We start from the raw sequence: 22,633 nt of genomic DNA, 5'->3' as shown, positions 1-22,633 counted from the left end.
ATGAAGCATCGGCTGGTGACTTGAAGGTCCATTAATGATCACTGAAGGTAAAACCTCTGGAGGTGACGGCTCCCCACTTTTTGTTGAGAAATTATGTATCTCCTTTGGGACCAGCTTCTAGAACTTTTGATAAAAAATATTAAAATTCTATTTAGATGTACAACGTTTTCATGCAAATTTTTAACCATAAAAACCAAACGCTCCATTCAGTTAAATTAATAGAATTACAAAAAGATGTAATGATAGCAATTAAGTCTTGAAAATGCAAATTTTATAGTCAAGGACAATTACCTCATTTATAGTGTGTTGGAATGGTGCCAGACGAAGGTAATTTAGAACCCGGCTCAGTTACAGCATGATAGATATCGTCATTTCATTAGTACAACAAAGATGGGCAAGAAGTTCGACAGTACAGGAAGAAGAACTGGAGAGTATTTGACCTTTCTAGTGTAACTAGAACCAGAATTTATTCACTAATTTATCAAGCAGTTAATGAGTACCAATTACCCAAAATATTAGTGGTATATCTTCTGCCTTAGCAGGAGAAGAAAAGGAAGAGGCCTTTACTTTTATCATCGGCAGAGCCCCGGTTTGTGGAGATCAGTTGTAAATCAGACTGGGTATTGGGTGCTTGAGCGAATATTTATGCAAGATACAGATGACCTAGAGTTTGGTTTGGTTTGTTTTCTTGAGCAATACCAAGACTCCCTGCAAAAGAACAAGGAGTCTTCATTATCATCTCTTTCTTCAGAGTATGTTTAAAGAATTGTTGACTTAACCAATTTGTACACCTCTGGACACCGTGATGTGGCAGTGATCACGTTTGCTGCTGGAATATTCTACTCCATCCTCAGCAGTGCTCCATATTTGAAAGGTATACCCTGCCTTCCATACACTGCTGAAGCATCCTGAACTTTTACCCTTTCCAACAGATCCTAAACGAAGATCTGCCTTAAAGTCAGAGATATGTAACACTAAGTGTAGACTTTGCAGGCACGTCCTGCTGTCTGCTTTCTTGATGCAATCTCTTCAGCATTTACTCATTTAAAATACTGACTTCATTTTTCTCCCCTCTAGAGGGCACTAGATCACATGCCTGCCAATGAACAGGCCACAGAATTTAGGCCTTCTTGGTGCTATTAAAATCTTCCCTTCAGTCATTAGGAAGAAAAACAAATTACTACAAGGAGAGAGCATTTTTTTGGGGGGCTGGAATTTTTCAGAGTGAAGGTGAGCTGAGCACTCTTGTGGCCTAGGAAGCTGCCTGACCTAGTACAAACAGGAATCTGGTTCTTCCTAGGTTCCCCCCTTTCCTCATTAAAATAGGGTACAATAATAACATGCAAAGTGTGCTTGGCAGTAATATTAATATACTTTCCATCCATAAAAAGAACTTAGAAGAAAGAAGAAAGAAAACCTACAGCATGTTTGCAAGGAATATCAGTTACTGTTATCATCTCCTCTTTTTTTTTTTTCACCATACAATCCCAAAGTAAACTTCTGTACTCCTGCCTGTCCTAAAGTTCTCTTTCTTAATCCCAATGATTCAAATAAGCTAGGCTTTAGTGAACTCCCTGAGAAAGTTCATGACTCCACCTGAAGGAGAGACATTGACTCAATACAGTTTCAAAGAAGAAAATGCCCTCCTTGTCATAGATATCAAAGTAGAAAGTATAATCCTTTCTAAGGCTGTGTCACGACTTGGTACTTGCTTCCTTGGTCATTCTTAGGAAGAAATTTCCTTATTCCAGACTTCTAAAGATGATTGCTGTGAAAGGATATAGAAATAACATCACACACCACCACCACTACCACCACCACCATCACCACCACCACCATCACCACCACCACCATCACCACCACCACCATCACCACCACCACCATCACCACCACCACCATCACCATCACCATCACCACCACCACCATCACCACCACCACCATCACCACCACCACCACCACCACCACCATCACCACCACCATCACCACCATCACCACCACCCTGTCCTGCCCTGCCCTGCACCACCCCACCCTGCCCTTTACCACACCACACCACATCACACTCAAACAAAGAAAAGATATACAGATCTACAGTATAAAAAACTATTTGTGATAGACTGGAACCCCAGATGTTAAAAGGTTTCCCCTAATGTGCAGTTCTATGGGAGTTGATAGGACATTAGTCATTAAAGATGCGACCCTGAAGGAGATATTGGCCCCCAGGTCTCTTCCTCATCATCATGACAGAATCTGCACTCTTCGCTCACAGTCTCCTAGCCTTCGCACATTCCCCTGTTGCAGGCACAAAGGCAGTGGGGGCAGCCAATTGTGGACTGAGACCTGAGCACCCAAGAGATGATTAAAGCTCTCCTTCCTCTGATTTTCACAGACATGCTTCTCCAGTGTCAGAAATTTGAGGAGCACGGTACTGGATTTAGTGAGAATCTATAAGGATTTTGCTGTTAGAATTTTCATAATTATTTGAAATTCAACATTTGTTTCTAGTACTGGTGGCCATGTCTTTGTAGAATGAATTGCTTCTTTAATTAGCTAGTGACTTGAGAATTTCTTGTTATTGGTGGAAATGACACTTATGTATATGTTAATTTATTGAGATCAATAATAAACATTTCTGTACTGCTTCAAAAGAGCAACTTTAATAACATTCTAAAATGCTTGTTTTAAGTTTGAGTCATCAAAACATCATTGCAGTTTAGTAAAGTGAATAGCATTGTAGAAAAACAACCCAATCTTTGGTTACCAAATTCTACAAATATTTAAGGAATAAAAAGTCTAGAGAGAAATGTCTCTAGCAGTTTACCATATATGGTAGAATATTGGAGAGATTCTATCCTTGTGTCAAATACCTGGTTATATATTTATTTGAGATTACTGGTATGAAATATTCATTTGAACTGCAGTAACTTATCAGTGAGTCAACTGATAGCCCACACCTCCACCTCTGGTACACGCCATGGTTCTCTGGAAGCCCAGTCTGGCAGAAATCAACAGCTGACCCTCTACTTGGGTTTTACTACTAAAATATTCAGACACCCAGTCACCTTGAAAGAATGTTCCCTTTATGTGAATGAAAATGCAGAGCTGATTTGATCATTAGTAATTTGTAAAAAGAATCATAGCATCCTAGGTAATTAGATGATGTAGCCTAAAGATCAATTCGGCTATATGTGAGCATAGTGTCCCAAGGCATTGCCAGGGGCTGAACCATAGATGGCCTGTGTCATCTGTACAACTGCACATCTACTGTACATGCATGATGACAGTTGATTTATCTATGTTCCCTCTTTATAATTGTGAGTCTACATGAGTTAATGATCTTATTTTCGTGATATGATGATAGAAGGTAAGGCATCATTTCTCTTTCAAAGAGACAAACAATCAGATATTCTTACTTGATATAGTTTCAAGAAATTAGAAGCTATCTAATTTCTCCTGGAAAAAATAAACTAACAGCAACAACAAAAACCAACCAAACAACCAAACAAAACCAAAGAGTTGTCTGATACCCTCACGGCTTTGTCTTTCTTGTAGAATTCCCATCTGTGATCATAATGGGATATTGATTAGTTTGGATACCATACAAAACTGAATTGCATTTCTTGGTGGAGCACTAAAGGTCAAAGCTTGATTACTCAATAACTTTTCAAGTACATGAAATGCTATTTAAAAGTATGCTGGGATGGCTGCACTGTGGCAGAGGGAAAGGATGCCGTCTTCCAAACAGCATCACACTGTCCTTTGCATATCTTCAAAATTCTGGTGTTTTAGAATGCCAGAATGAGAACCATGACATTAAATTGTACATATGATACTTCCCTCTCTGTGATAGCTGACTGAGAAGATACCTAAATCAGTTTGTTTGCTAGGCAGTAGCAGAGTATGTCACTGCAATAATCTCATACTTATTAGCATGTGTTCAGTGTGATCATAAATGTAAAGGGTTTTGTTTTATGATATAGAAAAATACATTTAAAAAATGAAAGGTAATAGTTACCCATAATTCTGTGATTATGATTAAATTCTGAAATCTTTGCACATAAAAGCAATATAAATTTTTGTTTCTGTAAGTGGGTGTAATAAAGTACCTAAAGGCAAATAAGAAACAAATTGTGTGTGTGTCTGTGTGTGTGTGTCTGCGTGTGTGTGTGTGTGAGGGAGGGAAGGAGGGGGAGAGAGAGACACACACACACACACACACACACACAGAGAGAGAGAGAGAGAGAGAGAGAGAGAGAGAGAGAGAGAGAGAGAGAGAGAGAGGCAGACAGAAAAACAGACTGGCAGAGAAAGAAAGAGATGATGAGGAGGAGGAGGAGGAGGACGGAAGCAATTCTTTTCCATTATTTTGTATTATAAATAAAATGTATTTAAAAAGTAAACATAAGTTATTTATAAGTTGAGTTTCTTTTGTTTTGTTTTGGTTCTGGATATTCCAATATTTCTAATCTTTGTGAGTGTCTAGTTCAGGTACTTTTAGTCCTGTGATACTATTATTAATGTCATTCTCTTGCTGGACAGAACAGAAAAATTAAAAACAACTCTTTATTTATGTAGACAAATCTTCCCCAAGCCTTTTTGCCTTTGACCTCTTAACTTTTTAGACCTACCCAATGTTATACTTGGGTCACTTATTAGGAAAACAAAACCTATGATGCCTGTGGCATGTCTCTTTCCTTAATGTGACCTTGATGCCACTCCCAAGAAAAGGGAGCAGTTCCTAAGATCTATTGGGGAAGAATGAACATGCTCACACTCACAAGTGTGCATAGGTAGAATTGGTGTGGAATCACACAGAGGAAGACCTGACCAGTGCACAGAGAACGAATGTCTTTCCACACCTGCTGTAGTGCAGAGGAATAGAGTAATGTTGGTGGTGTGGAAAATCTTCAGAGGTGAGAAACAGCTTAGGGTAAATTGACGGAATACACTGGAGCGATGTGTCTATGTAGGAAGAACAGGCTAAATCAAAGTCAAGCTACAGAGCTTGTGAGGGCTCCAATGAATGGTTCAGCAGTTAATCCAGTGTGGAGCCAGTCACATGCACAAGCGCACCAAGGACGATTGCCATGGCATTCTGAAAAGCTAGCTTGCTATGCCAATGTCCTGACAAGCTACTGGCAGAGATATTGGAGAGTTGATGTTAACTCCAGCACTGTTATTTTGTAACAACCATGAAATGGAGATTAAAATTGACTAAGAATAAATACAAAGGCAAATACAGCTGGCTACTGCATAGTTTTAAAAAAGAATATAAAATTCTTAACTATATTTTATGTAGTCTTCTGATAGACAGGGATAACATTTAAAAATTGTAAAATATGCTCTTCAATTCAGAGTGTTAATTGATAACATCAAGAACTATTAAGATACAAAAGTCAAGACTGTCTCTCAAAGTTTCACATTTGCTTGACCCTGTAAGACCCACCAACTACAACAGAAAACATGTAGAAGTTATCTTATTTTGGACTTTGTAATCATAAAGCACTTTGGAACCCTTTAAAGAATTATATCAGGAAGATAGCTGGATGTGAAGATATGGAATTCATAGAGTGATTCTGTCTAATGGTCTAAGTAAGATGTTTTTAATCTACATGGAAGTAATGGCTAAAGCTAGGAGCTTATCCTATTTGAGGCAGGATAGAATTTAACTGGGCTGAGGAAACACCTTATTTCTAAACCACATGACAAAGAGAAGAAAGGCATGCAGGAATGAATAATGGTAAGAATGGTGGGAGGTGACCCAAGGGCCTTTTTCCAAGGACATTAACCAACAGCATAAGAAGGACACAGAGTGAGATGAGATACAGTTCCTTGCTCAGTCTGACAACTGCACCTCACAACCTCATGAACTAAAGTGACCTGAAGACATACTTTGCGTTGTTCACTGAGGGACAGAATGTGAAGAGCAAAGGAACTTAAAGTACAGGCTTCCTCTTCTATGTACTTGCTGGATAGTTTAGAGGAAAAAGAAGGTGGCAAACAGGCTGTGTTAGAGAGGAGCTCAAGGCCACTGGGCAGTGGGGATTTTACTGCTGGCTTGTTTGCTTAGATTGAGTCATGTTTCAGCCTGAACACATATGCTAAAAAGCAAGGCAACAGAGCAAGAAGTTTGAAGGTAATGTTCCTACAATAAATAACTCAATTCATCCTATAGAGAAGAGCTGGCTCTTTACACTTGGTGGGAGAGCTACAGTTAGAACATTGATTTATAAATAGAGTAGAACATACCTACTTTTCTATATTGGCATTTTAACCAGCTTGGGCAGTTTGGTATAAAATAAATTAAGGGGCCAGGAGTATAAAAGATAACATTAGACTTGAAAAGGGAGACCAACCACACCTTTGAAATTGCTAAACTCCATATTCAATATTTACATATTACAAGAAGATTAGCATCGAATAAGGTTCTTTTTTTTTGTTTCTGTTTTGTTTAGTGTGTGTGTGTTGTGTGTGTGTGGGTGTATGTGTGTGTGTGTATGTTTGCTTATAAAGTACTTGTCTTTGCTCCTTGCATTTATATTTTAATCTAATACTGAAGTGGGATTTAATGTCATTAATATATACATTAACTGTACATCTATAAAAAACATACAGGTGAAAATTGTCTGAGTTAGTGTACTATTGCTCTAAATAGACACCATGACCAAGGTATCTTAAAAAGGAAGGCAATTAATTGAGGAGTTGCTTAGAATTTCAGAGGATTAGTCCATGACCATTATGACAGAAAGCATGACAGCAGGCACAGAGAGATGGAGGGAGGGAGGAAGGGAGGGAGGGAGGGAGGGAGGGAGGGAGGGAGGGAGGGAGGGAGGGAGAAAGAAAGGTGGACTTTTGAAATCTTAAAATCCCAGTGTCACACCTTCTCCAACTAGGCCAATCTTTCCCAAACAATTTACAAACTATGTATCATGCATTCAAATACATTAAAACCACCTTAAAGATTTAATTTTTAATATTATAAAATTAATATTAAGTTAGTTAAGATAAGACATTAAAACACCTCAAAAGTGATTTCTGGGGTTATTTGCTTGTTTTTGTTTATTTTGGTGTGTACCTGTGGTCTATATATTTATTTTACTGTCTACAATACTATAACTTGATCCTAATGAATTTCAATAGTAGATTACTCCAAAGATTAATCATATACCACAGCTACAAGTTTGTGTAATGAAGAGAACAGGTAGGTAGAGACAGCCACAGCAATCGGTGTCATTACAGTTAGCTTACTTTATATTTGTGGTTTTTTATTTAATATCCTGTATGAAACATAGGCAAGGCAGGTTTAGTTCATTCTACCCCCTCATTTAACAATATTCAAATACTTGAGGATAAGAACTCATTCCAATATTATTTAGAAGGGTTATGTGAACTTGGTGTAACCACATAATCTCTTGTCTTAGTCTCTTCTCAAATTGGCATTATAATACTTTTTGAAATCCAGAAAAGAATTTTTTCATACATCTTTTAACTGTTTAAATTATGAAAATAATTCAGGAATTTATTTTCATACTAGCTTTCTGCTTAAACATAGATGCTATTATGTGCTGGTTGGTTTTTGCCATTCAACACAAGTTAGTCATCAGGGAAAGTCTATGGGGCATTTACTGATTAATGATTGATGTGGGAGGACCCAGCCTACTGATGTAGGGCTACCCCTGGGCAGGTGATTATGGGTTGTATAAGGAAGGAGCTGAGCACGAACTTGGGAGCAATCCAGTAAGCAGAACACTACCATGTTTTATACTTTGATTCCTGCCTCCAGGTTCCTGCCATGAGCTTCTGCTCTAGTTTCCATTGATGATGGACAACAACATGAAAATATAAAGCAAATAAGCCCCCTCCTTCCCAGTTTCTTTTGGTCATGGTGTTTATCACAGCAACAGAGAAGCAGACTAGACTACATTAATTCACATAGGCACTCACATATATTACAAATTATTCTAGCCCCTTTTTTGTTTTAACAGCACCCCTCCTGGTTTTGTCATTATAATGCTGTACCGATTATCTCTATATATCACATCTTCTAATTTTTTTACCTCCTTTTTGTTGGTATATAACTAATGCTCCTCTTTAAAAGCCTTTGAGTTGAAGAATTTAGTAGTTCAGCAGAATTTCTTCTTAAGTAGTTGTAAATATTTCAAGTCATTTATATAAATGAGATAGTTGCATATAATGATATATACTTTTTTTCTCATCGTAATAGAGATGGAGCCCAAGGCCTTGCACATCTAAGCAAGTACTTTGTCCCCAAACTACATCATTTTTCTTTATAACTCGCTCTCTCTTTGTCTCATTCTGTCTCTCAGACACACATTTAAATACAATATTTTTATTAATTCTTTGATAATTTCATATTGCATACAAGGTGTTTTGATCATATTCATGTCCTACTAATTTTCCCCAATCTCCCCCAGTTATACCTTCAGCCTCTTACTTCTCTAATTTTAGGTGAACTTTCATGAATGTGTCCCTTGAACTCATTCTGTAACCCAAGTCTTCTGCCTCAGTCTTTTTAGCAGCTGAGACCACAGGTATGTTTGAGTACGTTTTATTTCATGTGTGTGTGTGAATCTCAGTTTGCCTTAGAAGAAAGCATAGGTACCTACAAAGACTCTAGAGAAGAAAAGAATGTCCACTTATGTTGCTCTATTCTCTATTCTCCTTACAAGTAACATCAACTTATAGCCAGATCTCTTCTCCTAAACTGACTCTACATGTGTACCTTGCTAATGGAATGAGATGCCATCTTGATTAAATTTGATATATATGACAAATTAATTGATGAAGAAAATCTTCTTTGCATAACTATTATAATGTAAATATTATCAGTTTTTATTGTTTTAATGTAATGTAAAATTGGGGAAATAATATTCTCTTCTGTTTAATTATTTTTAAAATGCTCCTGATTGAGGCATCACCTTTTTCCAAATGGTTGCACAGTTTACATGATGTTTTGCTGCACAATTACCATACTTCTTAATAAAGAGGACTTAGAAATTTATTTTCTCAATTGGACTATGAACTCATTGGGAATAGAGGTTACATTTTCTTGTTGTCCTTTGTTCTTCAGCAGATCAGAAGGAAAGACACATGCAGTTTTTTTTTTTCTCACCCTTTGAGTTTTAACTCAGGAAATTTTTACCAAGATTTCATGATAGGTGCACACCAACATCCTGAGAATGTTAAGAGCTAAGAACAGACAAAGCAATGCAATACCAGGAAGTAACAGAGAGAAATTGAACTGGACTATTTCTATCAATTCTGATCAAAGATAATGTTAAATCCAGAGAGAAAAGTTATGTTTGTCTACTGCAAAGAGGACATATGAAGCAAATAATAAAAGCCACCAAATCAAGTAACTATAAAAAAAGAATGGTGGTATACAGAGGTAAGGCTGAAGGAGAAAATCAGAAAAACTGAGTGCCTACAGTTGGTTGCTGGCAGCTTATTTGGAGGAAACTGCTTTTATGAAAAGCATCATTGGTTGTTGTGGTAAATATTAAAAAGGTGACATAACCTTTTATCCCACGATAGTACCAACTCCCATAGGGCCACATGGCACTGCGGGTATCTTTATCTTAGAGGCTGCCTCTAATGTGTTGTTTTCACTCACTTTCTTTCACCACCCAGTGAAAACATAACTCCACAATCATTACCTTATCAAACAGGTTTATATGTTAAGTTCCCAATCCCAATCTTTCTACACAATAAACTTATAACAAGTGAACAAAGATATAAACTACCTACCTAGATAAGATAAATAGATCCATAGAAACTCTTGGAAATAATCATAACAACCTTATCCATCTAGAAATGAGCCGAGAGAAACACCCATGTCTGCTTCCATCTTGCCTCCTCCTGAATCTCCTGCCTCTCTCCACCTCTTCTGCTTTTTGAACTTTGTCCCCGCCCCACTTTCTACTCTCCAATCATACATTGCCTAGACTCCAACCTACAATTAATAATTAGTAAGCATGCAGGCACACACACACACACACACTCACACACATGCACACACACACAAATGTTGTCATGAAATAAATTATGATTTTTTTTGAAACATGATAAAATAAATCAGATCAATTGACATAACTTATGGGAACTTAGTTGTGATTCTTTTTCTGCTTCAATTATAAAAGGTTTTTACCATAATGATAATGATCTTCAGAAATAATAACTGGCATCCTGTGAGTTCGTCTGAGTTGATACACAAGCCTGGCTGGAGAGACCACTGGGAATACCACTTCGATACCTTGCAGGAGAGTTTGTAGAATGGAAATGTATTCTTTGCATAGCAGCACAGTGGTCAGAGAAGGGGAAAGAGGCCAAATATCTCACTTAAGGAAATGCAGACTGTGGGGGAAAGCTGTATATACTCTATAAAAGTACAGCATCACAGGCCGCTGAGTACAGATGTGTGTGATTAGCAGCCTCTGTTCTCATTGTTGTGGAGTCTGCTCTACTCCAAAACCTGCATTGTTTTAGATCTCATTACCATCACAGAACTTACCCTGAGTGGCTTAATCTCAGCTCCATGGATAAGTGTTTCTCCTCCATCTTATATCACCAGGGCCTTTTGCACAGTATGAGCATTTGATGTTTATTAACTAGGTAATGGGATTACTGTGGCCTGAAATGGCCCCTTTGGGACAACCTGTGTGCAGTTTCCTGTTTCCTGTCAGTATGGTTTAACCTAGGCTGTGATGAGAAGGGTTGTAGCAGGTTTGGATATTTAAAAAAAAAAACCTCGTTTTGTTGCATTAAAGTGATTGCCATCACAATCAAGACAGCACTGGGCTGGCTGCTTTCTGCTTTCCCCAGGAAATCTTGCAATGCCTCCTTTTGTCAATGGCTTCTAGCATTTTCAAGTGACAGTATAGACATACCTACTTTATTAAGTCTGTTGAATCAGTGTGTTCATATGATGAGGGCTTTAGACTAGGCTTCCCTACTGCCTCTTGTTTGTTGGGCTCTTCTTTTCCTCTTCCTTTAGTTCTTTAACAAGCAGGGAATTATTCTCAATTAATGATAGCCAATCCCTACAGTGGGGAATATACACTTAGAGAATTATGACAAATCGCCACATACCGTGTGATCAGGGTATACAAATTATAGCAGAAGCACAAACTAGTTATGCTTGATTGGAGCAATTAAATGTTTCCTTTAAAAAAAAAAACCTCCAGTGAGAATATTTTAGAAAATGGCTTTTTAATCATCTGTAGAACTGCAAAAATTACTGTCTCATATTACTTTGAAAGAGCACTATGTTGAGAATTAACTATAATCCCTTCCAATAGCCATGAGATTCTACATACTCCACACACACACACACACACACACCTGTTTATTTTAAACTTATTTTTAATCACAGATTTGAACTTGGTGCCATTTTGAATAAAATAATGACAATTTTTAGGGATAAAAATAATAAGGCATTTGACACATATAAATGAGCAAGTACTGTTTACTATGTACAACCATACCCTAAACAAATACACCATCTTTCATTTCACACCTAATAAAAATGGACCTGATATTTGGAATGAAGTTCTAAGTAGCATTTCCTATGCAGTGGTTAGATTTTATTCTAGGTACATTATGCAAAGCCTAGGCAGTCACTAATCTTATCTGAGAATGGAATGTTGGATTTAGGAACTCTGTGAAGTAAAGGAGAAAGAATATTGAAATGCCTTATCTTACTGCGTGCTTTAGTCACTGTTTGATTGCTCTGAAGAGATATCATGGCTAAGGCAATGATTATAAAAGAATGCATTTAACTGGGGACTTATTTTCAGTTTCAGAGGCTTAGTTAATTATCAACATGAAGGAGCGTGGTGGCATGCTGGCAAACATGGTGCTAGAAAGGTGACCTGGCAGCAGGCAGAAAGAAAGGAAAACACTGTGCCTGATGTGGGTCTTTGAAACTGAAAAGCCTGCACTTAATGGCACCCTTCCTCCATCAAGACTATACCTGCTCCAACAAGGCCACACCTCCTAAGCTTTCTAATCTTTCTGACAGTTTCACTCCCTGGTGACTAAGCATTCAGCTATAAGGGCCTATGTAGGTCATTATTCAAACCATTACACTATGTGGACGAAGATGCAAAGAGAAATGAAATAAAAGACTTAATGCAGTAAGAACAATAAACTATCCATCTCACCAAGATTCAGGAACAATAAGTCCTTTTTTATTGGGGCAGTGTCTTTCTTTCTGTTCAGCTTTGCTCATTAAGAAAGCCTAGGAACCTTAGTTGTATTCCTGTTCCCATAACAGAGTACTTGGAACTGAGGGTTTTATAAAGTAAAATCCTATACACTGGCTTATCAGTTTAGAAACTAGAGGTGTTGCCATTAGCTCAAATTTTTTTTGGTTATAGTCTAATAATGCTGAAGTTGATGGTAAAACACAGAAGGAGAACTGGTATACATAGAGACATAGATGAGGAGCCCCTGTGATCACTCATTACTCCATAAGAAACGCATGAATATACTCATGAGGTCCGAGTCACCCATAACACAGTCACCTCTCACACATCTCAGGAAAAAAGGTTTCAACAAGAGTTTCACAAGTAAATAATATCAAGATCACAGCACTAATGTATCTTTCCAAATTGAGTTAAGACTAGAGGAATATAGGGAGACATGCAGGAGCAGAACTTGTTTAAGCAATGGGACATGTGTCTGTTAAATATCTAGGAGACAGAGGAGGGGAAACAGAGGGACAGATGGCACAGGAAGCCCAGACAACTAGTCCAGACTTCATTGTGGCCACTGTAGATGAGTCAGGCCCCTGGACTTTCAGACTCAAGCATTAGGAATCTATAATAGTGCTGGGTATCTTTCATGGTGGCATGCAGTCAGCCTAGTGAGCTGCTTCAATAACCATGCTTGTGTTTCATGGCAGTGAACTAACATGCTCAAACAATCTTGACTTTGGCTTAGTTTTATAAACTAAAATCTAAGAAATCTTTTATAACAATGTATTTCTGGTAGAGTTCAGAGGGCCACTGATGGTATGGAAACCCCATGTTTGAATGCAATGTACCAGAGACAAATATATCTGTACCTAAATCCCAGTGTGACTACTGCCTTCTTCTTAAGTGCCTCCTTCATTAGATACTTTCCCAAATGAATCATTTTTCTTTTCTTTTTTCCTCTCTCTCTCTCTCTCTCTCTCTCTCTCTCTCTCTCTCTCTCTCTCTCTCTCTCTCTCTCTCTTCTTTTCTTTCTTTTCTTTTTGAGGACTTACTAAATGTAGGTACCATGCTTTACACATACTGGCACCTTGAACCTTGTCAACATCAATTTGTACAATGACTGTAAAAATAAGAAGGTTAAAGTCCACAGACATAAAAGAAGTTGCTCATAATGAGAAAAGTCTAATATGGGATTGTAGAGGGAAATTACTTGCATTGAGTTTTAGAAACCAAATTAATCATGAGACCTATTTCTTCTGTCTGGACAAAGAAATGTGACTTTTTATTTAGGAGGAGGGAAGCATTACTGCAGATTAAACATTTAAAAGACAAAAGACACCATTAACAAAAAACCCAACAGAATTTAAACCTATTTCAAAATGTATTTCCATGATAGAAATCACAATGCTTATTTGCGAGATTACTTTCATGCATACTTACAGTGATGCTGATCCAACATTAAAGGCCCTTCATTAAACATAATTTTAAATTATTTAAATTGTCATAAATTATTTCTTTACAGTACTATTTTAGTGGTTATATGATTCATTTAATTAATTAACTTAGTTATTTTAAAAATCCAGATTAGGGAGCTGGAGAGATGGTTCAGTGGTTAGGAGCACTGACTGCTATACCAGAGGTCCTGAGTTCAAATCTCAGCAACCACATGGTGGTTCACAACCATCTGTAGTGGGATCTGATGCCTTCTTCTGGTGTGTCTGAAGACAGCTACAGTGCACTCATATAAATAGAATAAATAAATTTTGTTTTATAAAGTAGATTAAGCTCATGTCATCAGCCTGTGTGTTTGTAGATTGATCTACGTGGCCCAGGTTCCTTTTATATGGGAAGCAGTGAAACTTTGAAATGATGGGGCCTAATGGAAGTTGTTGGATAGCCATTGGTGAAATCTTGGTACTGGATTTTTCCCCTCTCCCTTTCTTTGTTTTCTGTATTTTATGTGCTGAATGTGCTGCCTCCCCCATACTCCAACCTGTTGTACTTTCTAACCATAGACTGGGGCTCAACTTGGCCAAGAAACCATGAATGGAAATCATCAAGTCTGTAATCGCATATAATCCGTTCCATTTTGTAACTTGACTGGAGTTATCATGGTGATGAAAAGCATATAACGCAGTGAGTATTTCTTACTTTTTTCTAGTCTATATGCTTTGAAGAGATGTGGAGTTACCAACTCTGACTGAGATGAAGAAAGAAAAGCTCATTTTTGCACCCAGAAGTATTTCCTGTTGTAACGCCACTATTCAACAAAAATCAAATGTTGTGTGAATATATTAATGCAGTATTGTCTTCAGTGTCTCTGAGGCAAGGAAGTGTAAGTTACAAGTTATAAGACAAGTGTAAGTTACAAGAAGTGTTATGTGGGATTGTTCTCTGGTTTCCTTCTTGTCTAGCATTCTTACAACTTACAGGTTTCCATTGAGACCAAGTTCCCATTAAATTAGCAGGGTGTCCATTTGGCCATTGACTCAAAGCAGAACTAGAGAAATTTTCAAAATGAATAGCTTCTACCCTTCTGAAAAAAAGACAATTGATCAAATTTGATCATTGGGATCTCTTTATCCACAGACATCGGAGCGTCAAACTCAGGGTGGTCTAGTAGTTCGGGAGTCAAAGCTGAGACAGAATTTATAAAATGGCGAGTGGCTCCATCATCTGTAAATCCTCAGCTCTGGCTTTCATTTCTCATTTGCATATTTAATTGTTTCCAATAAGACCTCTTTGCATCAGAAATAGAAAGATGGCATGTGTGTGAGCGCCCTGATGTGTGTTATCTCAAATCCACATAGGGTCTGCATCTACCTGCTGTGCTTAATTTCGGTATACATTTCTATGATTAATTCTGCTTTTCACCAGTACCTCAAACTGTTCTAAGTCATTTATGCTTTGCATATTGTGCTGTGGATTGAAGGAATTTAAGGTTCTTCACTAACAGCTCACTGTTACTCAATTTGAATTCTGAAGACCTTCCAACTAACAGTGGGACTCTTTACCTGAGACTCACAGTCCAACACAGACACACATTTAGATGCCCTCAAGGCAATTAAAATAAAAGGGTAAAAAGAAAGAAAGAAGGAAAAGAAAAAGGGATGCTGACTAGTAAAAAAATTGCTCGGGTGTTTTTATTTTTATGTGGTCCACAATTTTAGGGTTTCCTTTGCAATATGTCAAAAAAAGGTTATGGCAATATGAACCACCCTTACATATTTGTGAACAGTAATAATCATAATATTTGTCATATTATAGCACTCATGGTTTCCTGGAATTTGCTCTATGTTTATGACTTTGACAAATGCTGTCATATTTATGCATCATTTTGGGGATGACGAGGGTTGAACTAAATGCCGAGTAGATCAGTAAAACACTCTAGGACAGAAGCATACTGACAGATCCTTTTTACATTTGTTCCTGAGGGTAAGTCACATGAAGTTGCCCAAGATGGTCTGGAATCTCAGCCTAGGTCTGGAACTTGTGATGTGCCTGCTTTAGCCACCCCAGTAGCTACTCTGACATGCTTGAGATATCAGCCCCAGTCAACATGAAAATACCTGTAATATCAGCAACTTCATGTTGCTGTATAAGAAATTGACAAATACTTGTGTTTTGATAACTGCAACACAACTAATATCTTGAATACCTCTCTGCATCTTATTTTGTATCTTAAAACAACAGTTATTCTGAAGGTTGATCATTGGGCTTCACTAGATTGTTATTAAAATCCATGACTTAAAATCAGTGAACAAGTTGCTTTAAGGTTATATAGAAATTTACATTCCTGAGGTGTTCTAGTCTAAGAGTGGGGAAAATAAAACCTCCCAACCAGACATAACTTTGATTATATTGGGGTTTCATTAAAACTTGTTATAGTACTTAAATTTTCCAACACAAATACTCATGTTTCTATAAAGTACATAAATGCACCCTCTGATGAGTACTTGCTGATCATGCCATCAGCTTTTGCTTTTGAGCCAGGTCTGAGATCTGCAAATGCTCAATAACTCATGCTCTCTGTTTTCAATACCTTTTGAATCAAGTCGAATCCACTATGCTACAATTGAACAAAACAAGTGGAGAATTAAAGTCGTTCTAAATAATCAGGTGCTAACAATAGGTGCCAAAGATGAGTTTAGAAACATAAAAAGGCAAGCATATGGACCCCAGATGTGAGGAAGCTGACATGGAGTCAGGAGGCAGGGTAAGAGTTCCAGTAAACAAAGGACAGTCAGTTCTCCTGGCTAGACAGACAGGAGACACACAAGCTGACAGAAGCTTCCCCACTCTGTGCACTCATCCTGGTTTATTTTCATCAACAGCCCACCATGCTTCTATTAGCTCAATTGAAATATAGTCCAAATGAAAATATGATACACAAAAGGACAGTGGTTCTCAACCTGTGGGTCGTGACCCCTTGGAGTAGCATATCAATCATCCTGCATAACCTGTGTTCACATTATGATTCATAACAGTAGCAAAAATCACAGTTATGAAGCAGCAATGAAATAATTTAGTGGTTGGGGTGGCCATGGCACAGGGAACTATTTTACTAAAGGTTCACGGCATTAGGAAGGTTGAGAACCACTGCTGTTGGTTCTATCCAGAGAACACTGTGTAGTATCTTCTACACAGTGGCTATAGTAAATGCTTTTCGGAAGAGGGAAGGATGGGAAGCAATAAGGGAAAGAAGGATGGAGAAGGAAAAGGAGGAGGAAAGGGGGAAGAGGAGTGGACTCTGTATATTCATGAAAACAGAGGTGACCCAAAACCATCAGAGAGAAGCAAAGTGAAGAGAAAGAAGGCAGAACATGCATGTATATGGATGGTTGCTGATAATCATGCTCATAAGTGAGTCCATAAGTAAGCTGTGAGGCTTTGGGTAGGAACGTTACAGGGCCCGGTGGTACTAAAGTACTTTTACATTGAAGTATTCAACACAGGTCTGAGAAACATGGAAGACTCAGAAAATCTTTGTCACCTTTACATGTTGTGATGGCTTAAACCTCATCTAATTACAAAAACTGCTTTATTTGAGGTATTTGAAAATTAAAAATAAACCATACGATATAACTCTTTTCCTAGAAAACCTTTACCCCATTGTGTCTTCATGGCTAGCTTGAGGGACTTATACTGCATGTTCCCTTTCAGCCCCCAAATTTCTTCAAGTGGCTCATTTAACACCTAAGTCAACATTTATTAAGAAACAGGCATGATGGTCAGGAGTTATTCATGCCCAACTTAGAGAAACTCAGCTTAGTACCATGATGGAGTTGGAGAATGGGTGCTATCTGTCTAATATGGCTCCTCCATGATTCACAAGCCTGCTTGCTCTGCTGAATCCTCAGATACTTACTACCTACAGGGAAGTTTCAGTGGGGTTACCTCAAGATGTCTGTGTTGTTCTCTCTTCAGAGTGTCAGTTTCTGAATTCTAGAGTACAAGTATTCAATTAACATGTTTTTAAAAAGGAAAGGAAAATGAATTCACTGATGAAATGGTTGGGCTGAGCATTTATGTTTGTCTGTATATAGCGATCATTGCTACTCTAGTATATATGATTTTTTTTTAAATCTGAGTGCATAGAATCATGGGATAATTTAGCATCACAGTGATACCTCCAATATTTAATATTAGTTAATTAAAAATAGAATTGTAAATTCTACCTTAAGATAAACATTTAAACATATCTGTGGTGAAAGTTTTCTCAGCAGAATGGTTTGTGAAGTAGAGGATCACAAATTCAGAAATTAAAGGACCTACATGTATGTACCAATCCTCCTGATTATCCCATTTACTTCAGTTATCACAGAAAAAGGAAAACACCAGTATGTTTAACATGTGTGATGAGAAATATCTTATATCTTTTTGAGACTCAAATGACTTGAAAGTGGGACTTGCCTAACAGATGAAGAGAAATTTGTAATCCATATTTTCTTAACGCAGCCAATAATAACCCTGGGCTATGTGCAGAGATTAGCCTTGTCTGTGGCAGAGCTGCATAAACAATTGTAAGCTAATGGATCTTGGAACATTGACCTGGTGTTGTATATTGTGTATTGTTCTATAACAGGATGTAAAATCTCACATTTCTGTTTTTTTTAATCCATTGTACACCTTGCTTCAAAGTACTTACATATTATTATTACTAAGTACCTCATACACATCATTACTAAGGATGAAAGAGGAAAGCATTTGGAATTCAGTGTAAAACTCAAACTGAAGCCAAATTCTTGGGTGTAAAGACAGTGTTCCTTCCAAAGGAAACATAGGCAGATTTCATTACTATGGGTTATCTGCAGTTCTGAGGGTCCAGGGAAGGAGACACTGAAGTCAATGAGGAAGAGCAGACTGTCTCATGGGTAGTGTATCTGTGGACTCCAGTGTTCTGAAGACAAGCAGATGAAGTCATGGTGTCTCTCTTCGTTTGCCTTATTTCTTCATATTGCATGATAAAACAGGACTAGTGAACCATGTGTGCTTGCTGCCCAATCATGAGGACTCATTGGATATCGAACATCCTCATCCATGCCAGACACCACAGCACATGTTTATAACTTCAGTGTTGGGTTTGGGCAGGCACAAGCAGTTTCTGGGCGCTCACTGGCCAGTCTATGAGCTACAAGAGAATCAAGGTATCTGTTGTAAAAAATAAAATGAAGTGTAATATATGGCCTTCATAAGAGTATACATAGGCAAGCATACTGGCACATACACAAGTACTCATATGTATGCATGTAGTACACATACAAGCACACACACACACACACACACATGAGCACAAATTGTTATAACCCATTGGCTAGAACACGTATCTCTCAAACAGAGTCCTCTATTACATTAAAGCAATCAATCCATCAAAATGTGTTACTATTTCTAGATCTTCAAAGAGTAAATTACCATGTAACCTTAGAAAGATGTAAAGTAACATCAACAAATAACCAAGTCAGATAGATTTGCATCTTTTAGCCCATCATGCTTGTCCAGTACAGACTTGGTTGTGAATGCCTTTCAAGTGAGTATGCACACACACATACATGCACACATATGTAGACTCACATACACAAGAGGATGTGAGAATTATGCACTGGAAAAATTTACACCTGTTCATCCTGTGATGAATCAAAGTATTAGAAGAGCAGATGGAGACCCATAGGTCTCATAAGTGAAAAGCTAGGGACTGTTTGAGAGCTCCAGGGAACACAACCAGCGGGTGCCTGGTTTGTGAATGGCTCCATGTCATTCAAGCACTTTGATAGCTGCCTTACGTGTTTGCCAGTGTTTGCCCAGAAAGCTTCACTGAACACCGCTGTCAGCTAACAGAGGGGTGAGGGGTTAGCAATGACACTGGGAAGGCGTGAAGTAACTCTGGCAAACAGCACAGTAAGTGGGAGAAAGAGGCATCAGGTGCAGTGTAGGGCTACAACCCAGAACACACCTAAAATTCTGCCTTTCTTTGCCTTCGTGTTAAATGCAACGGGAGTCATTTGCTCCTTAAGCTGTTGCTCTTCACTTTCCATCCTGTCCTTTGTATCGGTAGATTTCACGATTAATCCATTGTTCACGACAGAGAAACAGAATTGTCATATCTGCCCATTCAACATGTGTCCTCCATAGAACAATATTTATGCCAAGACTCTAAACACAGAAGCAGGGCTGCTTCTTGGGTACCAGGGGGCAAAAAACAGAGACCTGGTGTTCATAGTGTCTCCACATGCACCCCTGCAGAGGACTGGCCCCTTCCATTCAAGAGTCTGCGAGTTTCTCTATGTTTAGCCTTCCAAGCAGTGCCCTAGGTTAAGGGGATCTTACTCCTAGGTTAGCAGCGTTGATCACTTGGGAAATGAGCCAGAAAAGTCTTACTATCATTTCTTCTAGAAAGGGGTGCTTCTCATATCTGAGCTGTTATAAATTAATAGGCCTTTCAGATGAAGAAAATAAAAGTGCTTCCATAATCATCTGACCTACATGAAGGGAAGAGGGACTCAGGGTAAGTGATTTTCTTGTGATTTTGATGCGTATGAATGAAGTCAAGTCTGGCCACAGAGAATGTAGCCATCCTTTTCTTTCAGCATACATGCTAGCAAGAAGAGTATGCAAACAGATTATTTTTTATGTAGGTAAAGATTCCAAGAGAAGCCAAAGCCTTTTCTCAATATTTCTTGAAATGTATGTGTTGTTAAAATTCTAAACTATATAACTTTAATGCTTCACCCCGAAGGTCTGTTTCTAAGCTATTAATTTGCTCTCGTGTTTTGGGGGAAGTTGTCAAGTTCAAATTTTTTTTCTTTCTTCCATATCTGCAAAGTGTGCACACATTTGAATTATGACTTTCCTACAGGAACTAACAGCTGTATGTGCAAATCATGCATATAAATCAATTACCAAGGCCTATGTACTATAAATGCACCCATTAATTAAGCAATGTCAGATGCTATGAACCATGAAGTTCATTACATCCTTAGCATTCAAAACCAAGAATTATTTGAAGAAGAAATACTAAGTTTACCTAATAGTTAATGAAATTAAGGCGGGTTGTTGCCAACATTCTTATTTTATGCCTAATTCAATGTTTAAATGTTTATGAATAAAACACTAACTGCTGAAAGCCGATACGTTGAAATGTAATTACTGGTAAGTTATAACGCACTTGAGGACTCATTATACCAGACTTGGGAGTTTCAAGATCACCAGTGTAACACACTCTCCAAAAAAAACTCTGAGTTTTTATGGGCTAAAAGCTGGAAAGACATAAATGCTGTTGAATTTGTCCTGACTGAGTGGAAATTTTGATGATCGCCGTGCTATGATTTATGAGTGTAACATTTTCCAGTCATTACATGGTTGCAGTTCAGCTTTGTGACATGATTTGCATATGTGAATATCCCAGCAAATTAGCTTCTGATGACTGCTGCATCTGCCCGGGTAAAAGAAGTCCTTATCTTTAACCCAGAGCAGCGGCTGCTACAAAGAGACCTGGACGGAGCCGAATGGTTCAGGCCTGATTCCCTTTGAAATAAATAGTCAGTGACTCGAAACACATGGGTTCAATTTCAGGGATAAATATATGCTTGAAATGAGTAGGTTTACACATCTGTAGACATTTTAATATCCCTTAAGTTGTCTGCCTCACAAAGACTTCCTGGATGGTTCAGGGAAGCCTGACACCTTTTCCCACACCCCTTCGTCTGGGCTGGGAAATCCCATGGCTCTCTGTCTGCCCCCAGTAAATTGCCTCCTACATCGAAACCATACTCACTTATGACTTAGGGACTAGGAACTCATATTAGTATATACATGTGCATTTGCCGTACGCCTACACACATGCTACCAATATCTCGGGGTTAACCTGCTCTCGTTAACTCTATCGATTCCACTTGAGTCTAAGAGTTAAATAAAATACTGCTGTTCCCACAATTCCGAAATCTTTGAAAGTGGACAGTATTTTGATTCATAAATGAATTTGAATTTAAGTCTTGCATTCCTCAAACGCAATCAGGTATTTTAGCATATTTTCACTCATTGTTGAACATTTCATATAGTTTATGATAATATCTGTCTCCTCCCATGCCTTATCTTAATTCCTCCCAGATCTACCCTGCACCTTCTCCTCCAATTGTGTGTAGGATGTAGGGCCATCCACACCCTATTAGGGGTCATAGCCTTAAAGAACACTGACTCTTCCTATCCTATGAGCTATCAAATGTCAACAGCTATTCAACTGAGAGGTAGGGCTTAGATGCTGTTTTTCACACCATGTGGAGGGCTCAGTGTCTTAATCTTGTCCAGGTTTGTGTAGGCAACTACGGCTGCTGTGAGCTCATGAGAGCAGGGGTCCTTCCATGCCCAGCAATGCTTGCCCTAATTCTCCAGAAGATGCTAACAACGTTTTGAGGAAAAATAAAGGTTGGGTAAAGGTGTTTTTCTAAGTCTTTCTTCCCTCCCAAGTTAGCTGTCTAGCTACAAGTTCTTAGTACATACCCGTACCGGACCTCAAATTTGCAATTCTCTGGCCTCCTTCTCCTGGGCCTTGAGATTACAAACAAGCTCGAGCTCCCACAGAGTGAACTTAGTGACCAGATGACTTACTCTTTCAGTTCTGACTCAGAATCCTCTGTTTGTTTTTTGTTTTGATGTTGTCCAGACATGGGCCTTGCCCTCTTCTTTCTCATTTTATTGCTCCAAAATAATTTTAAGCAAAAATATCCTGTTTTTAACACTATATAGTGTTGCTTGCTCTAGGCATTAACATGTGGCCATAATCTTAGGGGTTCACATAACACGTTAGTTTTGGTGCACTGGATATGTATTTTGTACTATGTTCTTCTTTTTTGCATTTTATTGGATATTCTATGTATTTACATTTCAAATATTATCCCCTTCCTCTGTCCCCTCCTCTTCCACTC

This window comes from Micromys minutus (assembly GCF_963924665.1).
Source record: "Micromys minutus genome assembly, chromosome: 1".
NCBI classification, from domain to species: Eukaryota; Metazoa; Chordata; class Mammalia; order Rodentia; family Muridae; genus Micromys; species Micromys minutus.
The sequence above is the reverse complement of the archived record's forward strand: the minus strand, read 5'-3'. Positions refer to the sequence as shown.